The sequence below is a fragment of the Macrotis lagotis genome, chromosome 4, assembly GCF_037893015.1.
Source record: "Macrotis lagotis isolate mMagLag1 chromosome 4, bilby.v1.9.chrom.fasta, whole genome shotgun sequence".
NCBI lineage: Eukaryota > Metazoa > Chordata > Mammalia > Peramelemorphia > Peramelidae > Macrotis > Macrotis lagotis.
The window spans coordinates 28,589,834-28,611,593 of NC_133661.1; the positions used below are offsets into that span (position 1 = coordinate 28,589,834).

At 37.4% G+C, this 21,760-nt stretch overlaps 1 protein-coding gene and 1 long non-coding RNA gene across 3 annotated transcripts in view; one reads left to right on the forward strand and one right to left on the reverse strand.

Moving 5' to 3' along the window:
• The window catches only part of LOC141520652 (catenin alpha-3-like), a 1,797,877-nt gene that overhangs the window by 813,466 nt on the left and 962,651 nt on the right, over window positions 1–21,760 (reverse strand). The window lies entirely within an intron of this gene.
• LOC141520650 (uncharacterized) lies at window positions 2,438–20,079 on the forward strand. Its single transcript, XR_012477695.1, has 3 exons — window positions 2,438–2,625; window positions 17,276–17,468; window positions 19,884–20,079. It is a non-coding gene; the product is annotated as an uncharacterized LOC141520650 (long non-coding RNA).

The window sequence follows — 21,760 nt, forward strand, 5'->3', positions numbered from 1 at the left end:
GTTTTCCTGATTCAAGATCAGTGCTCTAGCAATGGCTAGAGCAATTTAGTTGCACTTAAGATTTAGGTACCAATGGACAACTCAAGGGCCCATCCTTATCAAATAAATGGCATCATTAGACTAATGTGCATTCTTCATCCACTTTTGTGTTTGTTTGACATATCCCCTTCATTTGAGGAGGTCCTGTACCTTCTGTGACTTAAAGCAAGCTAATTAATGTTATCTACAAACAGAAATATCTACAGAAACTCTCCATATTTCATTTGAACATTTTGCATAGGATACTAAGAGTGAACCTATTGGACACATTATTGCCTCATTGGGTTTTTTTTATATTGATTACTAAAGGATCACTGAATGAAATTATTCTGTCATTACATCCATCAAGGAAGCATCTATAATCTTCATGTGTACACAAGGAGACACTTTGTGAGAAGAAACTCCAAGGCTATGTTTTGCACTTCTAAGTCAAATGAATTTTTGTGGTTAAGAAACAATACTATAGGATTCATTATATTCTATACTTCTCACTAGAAAAGGATGAAATGAATTAGCCCTGATTATATGCTTACTATAGATCCACATTGTGTTACAATGAGAATCTTTGGATTTAAGGAGCCTACATTATAATAGACAGATAAAATATATTTAGGTGAGAAGTTGCCAGATATGGCTGGAGTCACCAGGATACTAAGTAGAATCACTGGAAACCCTCTTAGGTCGGCCCACATTCAGTTCTGGGCATCAAAGCATAAAAAAACCCATTAACAATCTGGAAGACATCCAGAGAAAGGTAATTTGGGTGGTGAAGGACCTTAAATCCAATCCATATCACTATTGGTTAAAGAAATGATGTGCATTTAGCTAGAAAACTCAAGAGAGACATGATATGTATCTCTAAATATTTGAAGAGCTGCCATGTGGAAGATGGATTAAGTGTGTTCTGTTTGACCACAAAGTGAGTGGTAGGCATAACATGTCTAATTTAGCTCTGATATCAAGGGATCAATTCTTAACAATGAAGAGTTGCTCAGAAGGGGAATAGGTAGTCTCAAGAGGTTCTTTATCGTTGGAAATCTTCAAGCAGAGGCTGGTGGGATGGCCAATTTTGGGGTATGTTATAGTGAGGATAATTGTGGGGTTTATAAAGCCACCAAGATCATGGTTATTTCCAACTCCATGAGTGGGGCAATTAAAAAGGACCTGGAGACATAATTGCTTTTTTACTTTAAACATTATAATAATAATGCCACCAATTTATTAAATTTTATAACTTTAAGCAATTTTAAAAAGGATAATCATTTGGTTATCTCTTAGAACAAAAGACAATCACAGAAACTGGTTCAAAATTTATATACTTTTTGAAAAGCAGATGTTCCCAAGAGTAGGAATCAACTCTGAATGATTAGCTATTCATGATAAAATGAATATTACTATGAAAAGTTGAGTGTGACATCATGTCATTCATAGATGAAGAGATTATCTCTAAATCCAGAACACCCCCCACTTTGGATAATCTATTCAAAGAATTTATGTCCTATCCAAGTCGGAGCAGAAGAAAGTAGCTAGTAAATCTGGGTAGAATCTGAACAAGGAAGTCTAATCTTATTATCAGCAATATCCTTTAAGATACCTAACCTTTTAAGATCAGGACTTTATAAAAATGGGGAAACTGGATCTCCACAAATTATTTATTAAAAATAATTTCTCTCTAAGTACCTAAGAGAACATGTGGTGTTCTTCAGTAATTTCAGTTGTGTCTGCCTCTGTGACCCATTTGGGGTTTTCTTAGTAAAGACAGTGGAGTTGCCTGCCTTTTTTCCATCTCCAGTTCACTTAAGGATGAGGAAACTGAGGCAAACAGGTCATGGTGTAAGTCAGTGTCTGAGAGAACATTTGAACTCAGGTCTTCGTGATTCCAGGTCAGGTACTCTATCCACTGACCCAACGAATTGCCCCTAAGGAGGACACAGTTTGGAATTTCAAATATTTCATGGATCATCTACATGTGTATTAACTAGTTATCAATATAATAAGGGTTAAATTTGAATTCAGAGCTTTGTCATACTTTATCTAATACTCAATGCACCAAAGGGTAAGATAGTGATTTCAGAAAGTGCCAGATTTGAAAGCAGAGGACCAAAAAATGAATTGAAGCTCTAACATCTATGAAACTTAGACGTGACTCAGCCATTTGTTTTCTAATGTTTGTTCTTCATTTTTTTTTGAAGAAGATGATGACCATGGCATCAGGGAAGTGATGCCATGAGAAGTATGTGCAATAGATCTGAGTGAGGGGTTGCTGTGTTAAGTCACCAGACTCACTTTCTTCTCCAGTGAGACAATCAGGGTTAAAGTAACTTGGCCAAGGTCATACAGCTGGTAAGAGTCAAGTGACTGAGGCCAGTTTAGAACTCCTGTCCTCTTGATTCCAAGACAGTGTTCTATCCACTGTGACATCTAGCTGCCTCTCGGAAATTAGAAAAGTCATTTATGCTCTCTCAGTCTTGGCTTTGTTGAAAGGTTGGCCAAGCCAATGACCAACTGTTCTCAACCTACTTGTCAATATGTCCTGAGGGAGATATCACCCAGAACTGATGCTTTATATCACCTATTTATCAAATAGTAAGTCACCCCCCTACACACACACACACACACTTGTTAAGCATCATAGTCCACACTTACCACAATTGGGGAGGTGCTGACATACAATGGCTCATCTACTTTTGCTGACCCAGACCTATCTATTCCATTTGTTCTTTTCTCATAATGAAAGCTATCAAAAAAAAAAAAAAAGCTGAATCCATCTGGTATACCTTGCTGATCTCCAGAGAATGAAGGACAAACAAAAAACATCCCTTCTAAAGTCCTATCTATAATGCTATACCACGCTATATAATGTTTAAATTAATATTAAAATAAGAGACAGCAACAACCATCTGGCATCCTTATATCAACCTTCAATTTTTTTTAAAATTTCAATACCTCATTTTATTATACTTTAGCAGTGAGGGTTACTATTGTAAATGGTTGTAATTATTGTATTAGAAATGCAGATCTCCAGTATTTCTGGTCAGTAAAGAAACTGACAGTAATTTCTATTTGACATTTTTTACTTTTGCCCCCTTCCCCCAACTCAACTCTCCCCTCACCCCCACATACCTTTTCAACTTCCTTTTTTTTAAGTGTTGCCTTTTCCTAGTACAAAGAAAGTTTCTTGAGGACAAGGAATATCTTTCTTTTTTTTTAAATTTTATTTATTTAAGGAAATGGGGTTAAATGACTTGCCCAAGGTCATATAGCTAGGCAATTATTGTCTGAGGCTGGATTTCAATTCAGATCCTCCTGACTCCATGGCCTGACTCCAGTGCTCTATCCACTGTGCCACCTAGCTATTCCAAGGAATATATTTCTGATAAAATTTGCATTCCTTTGAATAGCATCTGGCACATAATAAATGCTTAATAAAATCTTATCGGATGACATCAATCATCATCATTATTGAAAGGAGATGAGAGAGTGATTTCATGGAATCACTGTTATAGTTAAGACCTGAACTTTCTGTGGCCAAGCACTGAGAACCTGGGATCAAAGCCTACCTCTGCTGCTTACAAATGATAAAATCTTGACAAGTCTTTTAAACTCTTTGTACTTCATTTTCCTCATCTGTAAAATAAGAAGCTTGAATGAGATGCCTTTTATCATTCCTCTCCTCTCTAAATATGTCTAAATTCTTCAGTCTAAATTACATATGAGTTGCTTATTTTTATAACGAGGCAATTTCTATACTAGGAATTTCCAACTTTAATGAAGTCATAGGAATATATCAAAACATTGAATTATTAATCATTATTATTAGAAATAGTCAGTAATGGCAGTATTTTTGTTATATCACACTGTGGCAGGAGTGTGCTTTTCTGTCTCCTATACACTGTGACAACCTCTTCAGATCCAGCCTTTATTGACAGATTATCACCAGGGACATATATATCTTTCCTCTTTACAAACTTTTCTGGCATCACCCAAAGAAGACACTCTTTTTGAATATCAACTGGAACCCCAGTCCCATTGGGGGAAAGGGGAGACCTGCAGAGTCCAAAGTGACCTTCTAAACTTAAGTCCAGTCTCACTTTTATAAAACCATAAGGAAAGCAGGCAGAAATGGATTGATCCACAGCATTTCTTAATAATACATTTAAAGGAAGAAATTGACTTTTAAATTCAGCCTTTGCATCCAGAGTATTCAACAGTGATCAGAATTCCCAAATTGAATTTAAAAAGGTCATTACCCTAAGGAACTGGAGGTGCTCCTTTAATTACAATATTGCTAATGAGTTGGTGGAAGAGACAGTTTGCTTTAGTTCAATTAACATTTTGAAATCAGTGTAAACTGTAAATGGGTCTGCTTCTGCCCTTGACTTGCTGATTTGTATTTTTATTGCTTCATTTTTCTTTTGATGAGAGATTGGAGAGATTATCCAAGAACTCTCTGGTCTCACCTGTCCCCTCTTTGCTTTTGGGACTGCTGAGACTTATAGATCAGTTCTTCAAGAAATCGTCTTTTCAAATATGGCAACTCTACTTACATAGATATTTACAAATTAGCTTGGGACTCAGAAATCCCCCATTTCTTTGAAAATAAGATGAAGCTAGTCAGAAGGCTGGGAAACCCAGCCAGGTTAGGTGTTTTCATAATTGCTTTGATAACAGTCCAGAAGGCTCAACCTTTCCAATATATATTACTCTCTTTTGATAACAAGCTGGCCCAAATTTTTTAAAAAAAGAGAGAAAAGTCAAATGTATCTGGCATTTCCCCACAAACTGTGGTTTTCCAAGGCAAATGCAGACATTAAGGAACAGACATTGCAGCTAAGAGACCAATCTCCCACAGGCTTCTTCTAGATTTCAATCTGGCCATGCCTCAAATGAGTTTAAATTAAGCTTTGGCAGCTTTCAGAGAAATAATCTAACCAAACCTGGTGTTTCCTTTAAAGTGAGAAGGAAAGCTAGGAAAATGAACTGTGCTCAAACTAATAATAAAAGAAACTGTGTGTTACAACATTAAATTTAAATACAGTTTAGAACAGATGCTAGTCACATCTGTAAGGCTCACTGGGGAGATAATTGATTCAAATGTGCCTAGGTTAGGATCCATTGTTTCATAGAGGATTCAAGGGTCTAAAGGAAGGGAATTGGGGGACAGGAGGTGGAAGAGCCTGGAACAAGAGTCAGAGAAGTAGGGGGCAGCTAGGTGGCATGGTGGATAGAGCACCGGCCCTGGAGTCAGTAGAACCTGAGTTCAAATCCAGTCTCAGACACTTAATAAGTACCTAGCTGTTTGACCTTGGGCAAGTCACTTCTCCCTAATTGCCTTAAAGAATAAAAAACAAACAAAATAAAGTAAGAGGAGTTGGTCCCATATGTACAAGTCAGACTCTGAGTCTTTGCTTTGCAATGGATTAGTCTTGCAACCTTGGCCAAATCATTTCCCTCCTCTGAGTTTCTTTAGTCATAAAACCAGGAGATTCAACATGATTGCTTCTGAGGTCTGTCCCAGCTCTACCAATCAGTGATCTGAGTTTGAATCACCCCATCCTTGGGAGACTCTCAAGTATATCATTCTTTATGAGATACAGAAAGCAGGAGATAGAAAGATTTGGATTAAAATCTAATCTCAGATTACTAACTCTGTGCTAGTAATATGACACCACTTTTCATCAGTCTCTATAAAATAGTGACAATTATCGCACCTATTTATCGACATATTATTAGACTCAAATGAGATGGCAATAATATATTTTATAAAACATAAAGTACAATAAATGTACCTGCCAATTATTATTCTGATAAGGTAATCATTTTGAGATAGTTGGATACTATAGTCCTGGATTTGGTATTGTGATGTTTAAAAAGTTCAAGAGACATAATTTTGGGGTAATCAATAGTTTTATTAAAAATATAAACACAGTATTAATAAAAGAGGACAGTACAATTCTAGATTGCCAAAGACTACTCATGGAGATGGGCTCATAAGTTATGAGTCCTTGGAAGAAGTCAGAGTTCCTGAGGGTGGTAATCAACTGCTAATAATCATTGGCTAATAATTCATGAGAAAGGGAATATTATGATAGGTGGGCTATATTATAATGAGAATCTTGAGGTACATGTACCTGAGCTCCCAAATCTTGATCAAAGAGATTTATCAGAGTACAAGAGGAGAGAAGCCATATCTTCCCAGGCTTGTCTGAGTAAACACAATGAACCAGAATCCATTCATTTGCCTAAACTTCAATATTTTTTTTGCCTTTGATTAGATTTTAGTAATCCAGGTTGAGTAAGTCTTTGAGAAATATTTCCCAAACTGTTTGATTTCTGGATGAGGAAGTTAAAAAAGGGAAAATCCTTGGCCCTGATTTAATAATCATTTATTAATACAAGAGAAAAATAATCATTTCACTCAGAGACAAGATTAAGTGAGTTCACATTTAGCTTTAGTCATTAAATCTTATTCAATCTAAATCAGTTTTTAGTCTACATCACTTTGTGCTTTCTTTTCTCTAAAATGATGGCAACCACCTAAGAGTTCTTGTATGACATCAGAGAATATACAAAAAGGACTTTGCAGACCTAAAGATTTCATATAACTATGAACTACTGTATTTTTTCTATATGATGCAATAAAAACCTTCTCTTTTTTTCCATTTCATCTGTCACTTCTTCCAAGAAGCTTTCTCTGATCTCCGGTTGGTAATATCTTCCTTCTCAGTTCCTACATAGAACATTCGTTGCTACCTTTAGAATGGATTTATCCTGTATTTGAGTGGATGGAGATTCTGATTCTTTTTGTTGAAATCATATCCCCCCTACTAAACAGGAAACTCTGTGAGGGATAAGATTCATCTTTACAACATACCTATGGTGTGGGAAACAGTAGAGACCCCCAGAAATCACCTTATTTCTCAGATTTTTCTCAAGTAAAACAATGATCCTGCCCTTTTCAAAGAAGACTGTGAAATCAGGGAGGTGATGCCATGACTTACACATGAACTGGATGTGAGTGAGGGGAGCTGTGCTAAGTCACCAGCCTCACTTTCGTTTCCAGAACCATCAGGCCCAATGACCAGACATGAATCAGTGATTGGAGATAATCCAGAATGAAAGGCAGTCAGGGTTATATGTTCAAAGTCACATAGGTAATACATGCTGGAGGTCATATTTGAATTCAGGCCCTCTTGACTTCAGGGCCAGCTCTCTACCCACTGTAACATCCAACTGATCATCTGTACTAACTAGATACCCTCCCCTCCCCCCCAAGGAAAATGAAAGTAATTGCATGAATATGGTACCTAAGATTCCCTCCAGTAGTAAAATTAGCATCTTACTGCAATGAATCTAGCACAATGAGGCCTTCAGGCACAGGCCTAAAACATGGAGATATCTTTTCTCCTCTTTTCCAGGGTTGTCCCACGTTCAATGATTAAAGTATTCTGAAGAAGAAATGGAGTCAACACTATCTCTCACCCACTCGTCCTTTTTCTATAGTGGTCAAATTATATCAGTCATGATGAACTCAGCAGTGTGGGAAATAAAGTAATGTATTAAAAATTGCAATGAACTAGGACAGTTTAGTTCCTGGAGATTAATGTAGTATTGTCATAACTCAGATGTTTACGCAGACAGAAATCAGGATTCCAACAGAAAAAGACGCAAGGAAATACACACACACACACACACACACGTATACACACACACACATATATATATACACACATACACACATTTATATTTACATATGTATACCTCTTCAGTGTGGTGGGACACCTTTCCTTACCTTCCTGGTTAGGTGACTTTTATGGTTCCTCTTGCAAAATGGGATACTTTGCCACTTATGATCCCACCTTAGATTAAATGTAAGCTTTAGAGCAGTAAATAGCCCATGAATTTATTGATATTTACCTCTAAGATAATAAATCATTCTTAGACCATAGGATGATATGATTTAAAAGATTCAATTAACATAAACCAGGCATTTTTTCTCTTATCAGTATCTTGGACCCATTTGCCAGTCTAGATAAGCTTATAGATCCCTTCTCAGAATGATATTTCTAACTGTATAAAATGAGATACAGGCAATGACAAATGAAATTAATTATACTGAAATTAAGTTTTTATTTTTTTTTTTAAGTTTATGTATGTCAGATTAAGAGCACTTCTCAGGACAACTAGGTGGCCCAGCGGAAAGAGCACTAGCCTTGAAGTCAGGAGGATCTGAGTTCAAATCCATTCTCAGATACAATAATTACCTAGCTGTGTGACCTTGGATAAGTCACTTAACCCCATTGTCATGGGGGGGGAAGAACATCTGTCCAAAATCTAATTAAATCTAATTTCATTCTACATTTAGCTAACTGTATTCTTAGGAAGGGCCTCATATATATATATATATATATATATATTTATGTAGCTATCTATCTGTATCTTGTATAATTACATATATCTAGAGATACAGATATGTATGTCTATATGTAGACAGATAAGATAGATTAGATAGATTGTAGGGATGAATAGATAGATAAGATAGATGATAGATAGATAGATGATAGGGGATAGACAGAGAGATAGACAGACATACAGTTAGATAGCTACAGATATCCTACATACATCATCAGCCTCTCTGACCTTTCCTTCCTTCAGTGATAGTTCTGTTCTTTAGAGCTATCCATGTTTCTTGCTCTGCCTGACAGCCTTCAAATATTTAATGACAGATTTGTTGCAAAAGTTCTCATTGGAGATATAGAACAAATGACCTTAAGGATTATTTCTAAAAATTAAAAAAAAAAAGAAATCTAACAACCATTCTTCAAAACTACTATAATATGGAAAATGCTTCGTTTTCATTTTATACTTCTTTCCTGAATCAGGGTCTCCCAATAAGTCATCTAGTTAGCAGGATACTCTCCTCCTACTCATATATGAAGTAGCTGAGTTGCCTTTATTATTAAAATGGTCATCCTTACACTGGGATCCATGATCAACTTATGGGTTGGTGGATAGATTTCTAGAGACCCATGGGGGGAAAATGGATTTTGATTACCTCTAATTGAAATTGTGTATATCTTTTAATTATTAAGATCTTATTCAGAGAAGGGTCCTATGGTCTTCTCTAGGCTTCCAAAATGGGTCCATGAAATACAAAATGATAAAGAAATCCTTTTTGAAGAAATGGTGAACTTTAGTGGATCAAAGGTTCCTTGTCATTTCTGGTAATTGAAAAGTTTAGAGACTGGAAGGTAAGATTCCAAAATCAATCAAGGACATTGATCTAACTCGCAGATGATTGGGACATTCTACCTTTGACATCCAAATAAGCCTCAGACCTTACTTTGATCAGCAGGAGGGAAACAGAGCTGAGAAAGCTGAATGTGTCAGTACTAACCAGGCAGCACTGTCCAGCTTGGCAGTCCTTGGAGTTTTTCAGCTTCACCAAGTAACCAGCCACCATGGCAACATAAATATGCCACATGGCTGCAGTTATGGATAATAAATACAATGTAGGCACAGCTGTCAACTCATCCTTTCCAGTTATGAGAGGAGCCAAGGCCGAACACACCTGCCTATTTACCTAAGACTTACAAAAACCCAATGGATGACCCCAACTATTGTTGGTTGGGCCTTCTGAGAACCTGAGGGTCATTGCTCAGAGCCAAATCAGAGTCCCTGTGGTTACCCAGTTACCACTGGTTACTCATGGAGCAAAAAAAGGACAGAAAACCCTGGCAACAGCTGTGGGTGTTAAGCCTCTTGTTCTTTCTTGTCTGATTCATCTATGCCAAATCTTCTATGTCTATAATCTCTCCCATTCATTTTCTTCTGTTGAACACAAACCTGCTATCCCATTTCCCTTTCTTATCAACTCTTATCTGAACTATTTCAATAGCTTCTAATTACTCTCTCTGCCTCTTATGTCTCCCCACTCCACTAATATTACAAATAGCTTGCAAAGTAATTTTCCAAAAGTGCAGATCTGATCAATAAATTTAGCATTCAATAAATTCCAACCTCTTCCTATTACCTTTGGGATCAAATACCAATTTCTTTGTCTCTTAAATACTTTTCCAAACTGGCCAGAACCTACCTTTCCAAACTTACTAAAAAATAGTCCCTTTCTGGTTGTGTATAATCCAGATTTTTTTTTTTACTAATGCTCATATATGACACTCCAAAAATATGAATTCGGTTCAAATATTTTCTTCCTGTGTGACTCTTGACAAACCACAACCTTTCTTTGCCTATAAAATGAAGGGGCTCATACTGCATAGCCTGGGAAGTCTCTGCCATCTTCAAATTTATGATTCCATGACTTGTCTTGGCTATCTCCATCCCTCTGTACTGACTGACACACCCCCTTTCTCTCTCTCGCGCACACACACACACACACACACACACACACACACACACACAAAGACACATACTAGAAGGCAAAGTCATGGAAAACAATTGATGTTTTATTTGCTTTTTGTAACCTGACCACCTAACAGCAGCAATCATATTATGGTTTTTAATAAATGCCTTTTCATTAATTGATTGAATAAGATCCAATTCCATGTCATTTGCCCAGGTCACACAGCTAATAGGTTTCTGAGGCTGGCTTTGGATTCAAGTGGATCATTCTTCCTGATTCCAGGCCAATGTTCTATCCACTATACACCTAACTGTCACAATAGAGTATAGATAAACTCATCTACAATGAGGCTCCAGTATCTGAATGTGTGGCCCCATCACACAATAGCAACTAATTTAACATCTCTGGAACTCAGTTTCCTCCTCTATAATATGAGGGAGTTGATTTTTGACCTATAAATTTTCTTCCAACTCCAGATCTATGAGTATAAAGTTCTATGACATACTCTTTCAGACACTTACCCCTCAATAACCTACCAGCTCTCCTCCAAGTTGTGAGTGCTGCAGATTGACTAATTTTCTAGGATGAAGAAGGCTTGATGGAATGAGAAAGAGCTTTGAAAACGCAAAGGTCTCTTTGTTGAATTATATGCAGTGAAATGACATTAACTTTAAGATAACCAACTCTTTTTTCCCCCTAGAATACCTTTAAAATATCTTATTCCTTTATATACTTATATTATATACTTATAATTTATGAGAGTGGAAAAACCAGCATTTATATAACACATTAAGACTTCATTGTCTCCATCCAGAAGAAAAACAAAACAAAAAAGCTTTCAGAATCTGATGAACACAACACAAAAAGCAAAACTGGCAAATATGAGCCCAAATTTACTATTTAAAAATTTTTTTAAAAATATCTCCTGTATTTCATACCCTTAAATCCTAATTCCTCTTACCAAAAATGACTAATCTATAAAAATGTTTAACAAGAATGTGTATGAACAATATTAACCTGACTGTTCTATGCCTAGGGGAGAGGGATGGAAAGGGAAGGGAGGATAAAAGGAAATTTTATAACTTAAAACATACATATGCATAAGGATGAATGTTGAAAAACTTTTATAGCATGTAAAACAAAATATCAATGAAAAAGACTTCATTGGATCCTCACAACTCTGTGATGTGGATGCTAAAGATATTTTATTCTCTTTTTACAAATAAAGAAATGGAGACTCAGCAAGATTAAGAAATTATGGGATTTAGGTTAAAAATAAGTCCTCTTTACTCCAAGGTCTCATTTTGTTTGACAAGCTATACATGTCATATAGAATAGAGATTTAGGAATTGCAAAATTTTGACAAAATATGAATAATTTATTAAGTATGTGCCCACTTGTCATTTGAACAATAATTACATAATCCTTCCATATTCAGAACTACTCTGAGAGCCCACGGGAGGTAGAGCATGTGATATGCAAAGGATTCTCAGTGTACATAGTAAAAAGAATCCTGTGCAAATAAGCCCCAGCTAGTTTGAATGTATCCTTAATTGAAATGATTAGGGCCAATGGGGAATAAGGCCTTGGATTGTACTTTGCATAACAGATTACAGAGCTTTGTCAAAATATACAAATGAGTTTTCAAATCTTCATATGTTGAAAAGAATTTTCTTGGACAAAACTGACCTCTGCCAACACATTGGGAGCTCCAGAGAGAAGAATTACTTGTCTTCAGGGGCATCAAGGATGGCTGGAGGCAGCACCCAGAATGATAATATTCTCATCAGAAAAAAAGGAATTGTAAATTTAGATCCATATTTGTCAATTTTGTCAAATTGTGAACTAAGTATACCAATTAATGATGAATCCCATTGGAAAGGAGGAAAAAATGAATGTTCACATAAGGTGAGATGAGGGATTTCTGGAATCATAAATCCTAAAGCTTCAAAGGACTTCAGAAGTCATGTGTTATGATCCAATTCAACAGAAAAATCTACACCATCAACCTCATGTGATCGTCTAACAGTCACTGATCTCTAATGAGAGGGAACCCATTTCTTCCCTAAGCATTTCAGAATATTTTAGAAAGCATTATTAATTAGGATTTCCCACACGCATTCATATACCCAGTCAACAAAAAGAAATTTTAATTAAAAAAAACAGAAAAGAAAGAGTTGGAGTGGGTAGGTAGCATAAAACTCAATTTACTTCCTTTACTTTGCATTGTTGAAAATAAAGTATAGTACTTTTAAAAGCAAAAGTTTTAGGTCTGTTTAATACCTACCTATGTCTATAACATTTGAATAACTCTGAAAGGAAAGCAAATTGGCTTCCAGTCATCCAAATGGCATGAGTGAAGTTAGTCTTTGGATCCCACTGCCTCCAGGAATGAGACCCCAGAAAGGGGCTAACTCAGGACAACCAAATGATGACCCACAGTCTAGTGGATGGAGTCTAAGTCTTGGATTATGGACAATTTGAATTTAAATTCCATCTGGACAGCTAGGAGGTGCCATAGTACATAGAGTGTCAATCCTGGACTCAGGAAGACTCATCTTCATGAATTCAAATTCTCTGATAGTTACTAGCTGTGGAACCCTGGGCAGATTGCTGCCTCAGTTTCCTCATTGGTAAAATGAGCTGGAGAACAAAATGTCAAACCACTCCAGGATTGTTATTTCCAGGAAAAGCACAAATGGGTCACAAAAAGTCTGACAGAACCAAAAATGGCTGAATAATGACATTTCAAATCTCTATCACCTGGGCATGTCTGTTAAACTCTCTCAGTCTCAATTTCCTCATCTCCAAATGCTACTAATAAGTCTAAATAGTACCATCATCAACAGGTAGTAGCATTTCCCCCACATCTAATGAGCTTGTATGTGTAAAGTGAAAACCTGAATACTCTAAATGTTAGGATTATTATTCCTGTTGTTGGCAGAAATGTATGGTTGGTGTAGCACATGGTAACACTAGTAAGCATGGGACCAAGGTGGGTAGGTTGTAAGGATCAGGGCACTCTTGAAGAAAGACTGGCATCAGAATAGTGGGAAATTCAATAGATAAAGATAGTGAAGTTGTCTATATTTAAATGGGAATATTAAGACTATCTGTTCTATTCCTTCAGGAAGCTCAACCTGGGGAAGATCTGTCTCTTTTGAAGAGAAGGTCATGGGTGGTTTCATTTGACCATTCTATATAACCTTTGCTTGGCATCCTTCACAGCTCTCTTGGTGACAAACACATTTCATTTTCAGGGAAGCCGCCTCTTATCAAGAACACAAAGAGAATCTTCCTTTGTCTCTGAATTACTTCCTTTTTATGTATTTATAGAATTGTCCTTGTGAGGTTTTCACAGGCCGGGGGGAAAAAAAAAACAACCAAATAAAACATGATTTCAAGTTTTCTTGACTTATCTGTAGGTTGCATTTCATTCACTCCTTCATCCTTCCAATAATTCATTCTGCAAAGCATATTGATGAGCACCAACTATGGACAAAGCAATTTGTTTTAAATCGTGGAGTACATAGAGATAGCTACATCATGGACCCTACCTCAAGGAGTCTATTATCCAGACTCTTAAAGCAGAATATAATGAATAAAGTCTGAATTTGGAGTAAGTAGAACTGGATTCAAATCCTGCTTCCAGAGGTATGTTCTGTAGCCACTGGTCAAACAAGCAAGGGCAGTTGGAGCTTTCCTTTTTCACTATCTGAAGTCCAGGGCCATTTCCAGACTTCCTGGATTCATCTCTGGCCACTGGACCCAGATGATACTGGAGGAGAAAGTGAGACTGATAACTTAGCATAACTCCCCCATTCAAATCCAATCAATCATGTGCTCCCCACTTTGCCCCAAATTCTTCAAGAATGAAGTACAAAATCATTATTTGACAAATAATAAGGTCCTATCCCTTTGCAATGGGAGTATTCTCACCAAAGCCTTCACATTCTGGATCTACCTGCCATGACAGAACCCTAGGAATTTTCTATCTTGACCTTCTTCCTTGTTCTTTGTACCTTGGGGCAATAGATGACTTCTGTGAGTTTGACCCCATAGGAAAAGGTGGGGGGTACAAAGGGCAGGAAATGTCAGCCCCTGGTTGCATGAAGAAATGTCCCATTCCCAAGCCCAGTTGAACCATGAAACCATCCTTCTCAAGTAACTTTGTGATCTTTGTCTTTATCTTCTATCAAGCCTAAGCCCAAAGTGAACTCAGCTTGCCTGTCTGCCAGCTAGAAAGATAATGCAACACCGTACCATCTAATCCTGTTTTTCTTTCTTTGACAGAACTCTGAGACTGACAGCTCATAAACAGTTAATGGAATCTTTCAGAGCCTCAGATTCCTCATCTGTAAATATATAAGACTTAATCTGTATTCCCATTAACTAAGTGGCACAGTGGATAGAGCAGTGGCCTTGGAGTCAGTAGAACAGGAGTTTGAATCCAGTCTCAGACATAGCCTAACTGTTGGACCTTAACCATGATTGTCTCGCATCCAGGGCCATTTCCAGTGGTCCTGATTCATATCTGGTCACTGGACCCAGATGACTCTGGAGGAGAAAAAAGTGTACGGTGACTTAACACAGTCCCCCTCCATTACTCAAATTCAATCCATGTTCTTGTCTTGATATCACCTCCCTGATGTCACGGTCCTTGTCAAGAATGAAGAGCAAACATCATTAAAATTGAAAGTTTTCAAGTCAATTCTTCATTTTACAGATAGGAAATTTAAGGTTCAAAGAAGATACTTGACTTGCCTGCTTGTCAAACAATGTCAGTGGCAAGATTTGAATTCAGTTCTGACTCCGGGTCAAGAATTCTATCTATTATACCACATTGCCTCTTAATTGAATTTGTGTTAGTTATTTATTAGTACTCATTTCTATTCTTTCTTACAGTATTTTCTACATTAAATGTGGAGGCTTTTGAATGAATCCAACCATTCTAGAGAACAATTTGGAACTACATCCAAAAAAAAGGTATAAAACTGTGAATACCTTTTGAGCCAGCAACAACACGACTGTGTCTGTAACTTAATAAGAGCTAAAAAAGAGGGGGAAAGGATCTATTTGCACAAAAACATTAAAGTAGTTCTTTTTGTAGTGGTAAAGCTTTAGAAAGTGAGGTGACGCCCATCAAATGGGGAATGCCTGGAGAAATTGTGGTATATAATTGTATGATGGAATACCTGTAGTACTATGAGAAATGACAAGCAAGATGATTTCAGAAAAAAATACCAAAACCAGAAAGACTTATGCAATGGGTAAAATACTGGACCAATAACTTAGAAGGTTAAAGTTCAAATTCTAGCTTACATACTATGTTATCCTGGGAAAGTCACTAGATCACTCATAACCTCAGTTTTCTTATCTATAAATTGAGGATCCAAAATATGTAATAATTGTAAAGTATTTAGCACTGTGTCTAGCACATCATCAGAATCAGAGAAATATTATCTATTATCATTTGTCACTTGTATATTGTCTCACCAATTAGAACGTAGCCTCCTTATGGATACAAACTGTGTTTTTATCTTTATTTGTATCCAAAATGCTTAGCACAATGGCTAATATTTAGAAAGGACTTGAGAGATACTTGGTGACTGAATGGCTCCAAAAATGGGAAGAAAAAGGATATTATTTCGTCCAGCTTGATATTAAAGTAGAGATATGGAAAAAGGTTATGGGTGATTTTGGTTGTAGGAGATTGGAGAAGACTTTAAATTGTAAATCTAAGGAGTCTGGAGATGATTTAGTAGGCTGTGGGAGCAGAAGGAGATAGGTGGGAGCCATGAGATCAAGAAAATTAATCTGGCAATGATGTATAGAATTTGGGGAGAAAGTGGAACCAGGTAGAGTAGGCAGGAGGCCATTGTAATATTTCAGGAATAATTAAAGTGGTGTGAGGATAATGGAAAGGAAAGAATATAGGTGAAGAACATGGAACAAATAGAAATTAAAGGCAGATGTATAACTAAGCTAGGGCAACTGGGGTTTTGGTCCTTGGTCCTAATATAGAGAGGATACCTAATTTAGAAATATCACAGAGGTGCTCCCTTGCTTCCCTCAGTGCACATAAATTCTGGTCCTTTCTCCCTAGATTGAACTCTTGATTCTCTCAATTTTGTCTTATATTCCACAGAAGTGTCTCATGTAAAAGTTCATTCCTCCTTTGGATTTCTTGCACTAGAATTATATCTCTATCCCAATCCTTTCCCATTAGATTGTACGCTCCTTGAGGGCAGGGATTGTTTTTTGTTTCTTTTTGTAAGCCCTCAGGGCTTAGCACAGTGCTGGTACATGATTAATAAATGTTTATGGCTTTATTGAATGGGAGGATTAAACTCAGAACCTCCACTTTTTTTTTTTTTTTTTAGTTTTTTTGCAAGGCAAATGGTGTTAAGTGCCTTGCCCAAGGTCACACAGCTAGGTAATTATTAAGTGTCTGGGACCGGATTTGAACCCAGGTACTCCTGACTCCAGGGCCGGTGCTTTATCCACTGCGCCACCAAGCTGCCCCTAGAAGCTCCATTTAAAGGAAAATTCTCAGGCCAGCTATGTCTTCATTTCTCCCTAGGTTCTACTCTTTACCCTCCAAACTTTCTGTACCATGCTTCCAGATGGGTACCTTCTCTATCCCCCCAAATCTTCCTGTTTTTCCTCTTCTTTTTCTACCTTATGTACCCTAAGATAATTTTACACACACACACACACACACACACACACACACACACACACACACAAATGCTCTTAGGGAATAGGAATTATCTTTCTTTCCCATTTGTATTTGCATGTTTAGTGCAATATATGGCAAATAATAAATGCTTTATAAATTTCATTGACTTTCTTTGTTTTTCCTCTCCCCAGAGCTCTGCTTGATTTTCATTACTCCTTTAAAGATAACTTTCTTGAAGTTTTGAGATAAAGGGCAAGGAGCTATGACTTGGCAATATAGATTCAGATCTCCACAACCTGGGGTCATCCTGAATCTTCATCTTTTAAGAGGTAAAGTAGCATTGGAATTCCCAGAAAACAACAGGAAGCAGGTATGGTTGGGCAGGTAAGATTCTACTCTTCTCTACTGTATGCATATGCATCATTAACCCATTTTTATGGTATTTATGGTAGATGAAATCGGTTGCAAAAGAAAGGATAGAATGGTCAGAGGCAGGACCCCTTGCCAAAGTAGAAAGGTATTAGGTGATTTATAATGTCACCAACTCACATGCCTCATTGTCACTTTGTTCCCCACTCCCCCCCATTCCTTTTGCCAGATATTATAAATATTTGTTACTGCTTCCAAAATCACTAAAAATTTCTTTTTTTGATTTAAAATATTTGAATACTTCTCCAAGAATGACTATTTAACAAAATACTTTTCGATAGCTTCAGAGTTCAATCAGTCCAGAATAGTTTAAAATACTCAAGGCAGAATAATGCAGCTCTTTCACTTATCTGTTGGTGATTGTGCTTAGTTAGTTCTCACTGCCTTTATTTTCTCATCTGCAGAATGGGGACTGTGTTCTCATTACCTATCTCATAGAATCATTGTTAGGAAAATGCTGTCTAAAACCATAAAAGACTATAGAAAGGTGAAGCATTTCTATTAACAATGGGGATGCAGGAGAAGACAAACATAAAAAAAACCCTATCAGACAAAGTAAATTGATACAAAAGATCTAAAACTATATGCTACCAATAGCTAAGGCATATTTAGTTATACATTAAACAATCAGAAAATTGGGAAAGCAGAACAGAGATTAGTGAATGACAGCTGTGTTGGGATCATAGATATTGATTTGGAAGGGACCTTAATGTATCATCCATCTCACCTTGGAAACAGGAGAATAGAAATTCAGAACAGGAAATGACATTAGAACTCAGTGAGTATAACTATCTCATTTCACAGGTGACACAAATGAAGCCCGAAGGATTTCTGTGATTTAGGCTTCTCTCTTGTTTCTTGTCTTAGTATTCCCAGTGCTGATCACAGTACTTGCATACAGTAAGCACTTAATAAATGCTTTATGCGTATCTACTTTTGCTCTCTCTTGTTTAAAAGCATACAAATAATAAGCAGCAATATGTTTTTAAAACTAAATCCAGGGAGTTTTCTCTGCAAAGATAGAATGCAGTGCATATTCAGTCCGGTCTTCTGTGCAAACCTTTTGTAGAGCTGCAATCATCTTGCCTCCAAGATCTAGGAGTTTATTCATAAAGAGAAATAACTTAGAATGAGGTATATCAGAAGTCATGTCTCAAGGACTTGCCTGAAATCTTAGGTCTGCTTCAGGTGCTAAATTCTGTTCATGATGTCAGCTCAGAAACTGGAAAGACTGAGGGTCACACATGTGGAGCCTAGATCATCCTCTATTGTACTTCCCATATACAAACGGACTCTCGTCTTCCTCCCCTACCTGTTCTGTGCAGGCATATGATCTCTGATTGCCTAGCTCCTTGGTCCAGAGGTCTCCCATGGCAACCTCTCCACATTGCTTTCCTATGGACCACTAGAGCTCCCTTTGGGGAATTTCAAATATGGAATGGGCAGGGTGTCCCTTACTATTTAAAATGACAAATTTAATCAATATTTAATCAATAATTATTTATAAATGCCTACTATGTGCTAACAGATGCAAGAATGAAGCAATCACTCTTCTCCAGGACCTTGCATTCCATATCTTTTGCAAGTTTAATCTATACAATACTATGTATGTTGACTTTAATTATTGTTAACCCTTATACGAGATACTTTAATAGCTCCCGTCTCAGAAATCTGGGGAAATCTTTCCATTGGCCAACACAGTCAACTGGCAAAGTTCTCCTAGTATAATGGAAAGAGCACTGAAATTTTCCCTATTTTGCCATCTAAGTTTTCTTATTTCCCACCTGAGTGATCATGAACAAGTCACTTGAACTCTAGGGGTCATAGTATTCTTAGAAATGACAGGCAATACCATGAAAGGAACCCTGAATTTGGAGTCAGTGATCCTGAAGTAACATCCAGACTCTATTATTTACTAGACATGTAATCCCAGACAAGTCACTTAACTTTCCTGGGTCTCAGTTTCTTTAACTGTAAAATAAGGAGATTAAATTATGTAACCTTTAAGGTTTTATAAATATATATATATATATATATATATATATATATATATATATATATTTTAAATTTGGATTCATTTGACCTGGTTTGAATCATGACTTTTCTAATTACCCTGAATCTGACATCATGAACATCAATGAACCTCACAGATTAAATGAGGAAGTTAAATTCGATTACCTCTAAGGTCCTTTTGACTTCAAATCTATTCTTTCTTTCCTTTTAGCTGTGGACCAAAGGGAGTATTTTATTTTATTAAAGCAAAAGAAAACCAAAAAGCTTTATATATTATGATTGGATAGACAAATCATAGCTGAAAGTCCCACCGTGAGCTCTGCATTATGTGACCTGTTGTCTTTTGATATGTTTCAGTCGAAATGATATCTGACTTGAGTCCCGAACATTGTGAGGAGCTACTCTCTAGAAATACAGTGTATTTTTGGAGCCAGAATAAGTTCTGGCAAAGGTGACCTGGTGGAATGGGCATTGGATTTGGAGTCCAACAACCTGGACATGAATTTTCTTTCTGCTATTTACCAACAATGTGATCCTGGGCTGCCACTTTCCATCTTTGAGCTTCAGTATTATTATCAAATGAAAGATATGATCTCTAAGATATAATAAAACTAAATATTATAGTTCTCTTCTGAAGATTTAGGAGTATGGGGTATAGAATTATAGCAATCTTTACATGATTTCATTTAAGATGAAACCCATAACAATTACTGAGTCTAATGGTCGAAACAAGAAGAGGAGCCAATTCACTGAATAAACACAAATGGAGAAAGAACAAAAGAAAGAATGAATCAGATGGAGAGACAGAGGGAGAAAGAAATAAAAAAGATGAAGACAAAGATAGACTGAGACAGAGATAGAAAGATAGAGACAATGAAGGAGGGAGAGGGAGAGGGAGAGGGAGAGGGAGAGGGAGAGGGAGAGGGAGAGGGAGAGGGAGAGGGAGAGGGAGAGGGAGAGGGAGAGGGAGAGGGAGAGGGAGAGGGAGAGGGAGAGGGAGAGGGAGAGGGAGAGGGAGAGGGAGAGGGAGAGGGAGAGGGAGAGGGAGAGGGAGAGGGAGAGGGAGAGGGAGAGGGAGAGGGAGAGGGAGAGGGAGAGGGAGAGGGAGAGGGAGAGGGAGGGGGAGAGGGAGGGGGAGGGGGAGGGGGAGAGGGAGAGGGAGAGGGAGAGGGAGAGGGAGAGGGAGAGGGAGAGGGAGAGGGAGAGGGAGAGGGAGAGGGAGAGGGAGAGGGAGAGGGATTGCCTTCTTTTCTACTGCCCAACCCTTAGGAAAGCAAAAAGAGAGCTGGGGAGGTATTCAGAATGAAAAACAAAATATGAGCTCAGTTTAAATTTTCCACCAAAGATTTACCAGCTGCCCTGGTCACTGTAGAAAACCTGCAGGAGGAAATGACATTTTTAGGATGGTTTCCCAGTTATAGGTTCATATTTATGTGATGATGATGCCATTGGCACATGTGCCATAAACCTTTCCAAAAAGCTCTTGGAAGGCTGCCCAGAACTTGCATTCTGTAGGGGCAGGACTACTGGGATATTTTGAGGCAGCAGGTAACTAGAGAATTGCTTCTCTTTGAATCAGAGAAATGGGATTCAGCTTGAAAGACGAACACTAGATAGGACAGCATGACAACTATCTACCAACCTTACACATCTGAGGATTGGAAGTCAACCCCCAGATCACTATTTCTTTCTGGGCAGAATGGTCCAAACTCGGCCAGCAACTACACTAATGGCATTCTCAGTCATCTTAATGACAGTTCTTCAATTGCTGAGATGCTTGGGGCTCAGAAATCCACACACATACACTGAAAACACAATCCTGTGATGAATGTCTGCATTAGCTTTGGAGCCTTTTGCCACAACAATTTGATGGTAAAGTATTCCCTGAAGCAAGAGTGGGGAAAGAGAAGTCAACAGTACATTGCCTTCCCTAAAGGCATCATGGAATGGAGAAAAGAAACTGATTCTCAGTCAGAAGACACATGTTCAAATCAAAAGATTCTAGATTCAAAAGGATCAAATCTCATGATTCTGGAAGCAGAGGACCTAGATTGAAATCTTGATTCTAGTTGGTCCTTTAAAAAATTATTACCATCAGTTTCAGAAACATTAGCAAACTGAACATTTCTATATTCAAAAAGGAAGGAAAATGGATCAATGGATTAGGATAGGCTCAAAATATGCAGTAATCTACCTTTTTGACCAATCCAAAATCATTAGCTTCTGGGATAAGA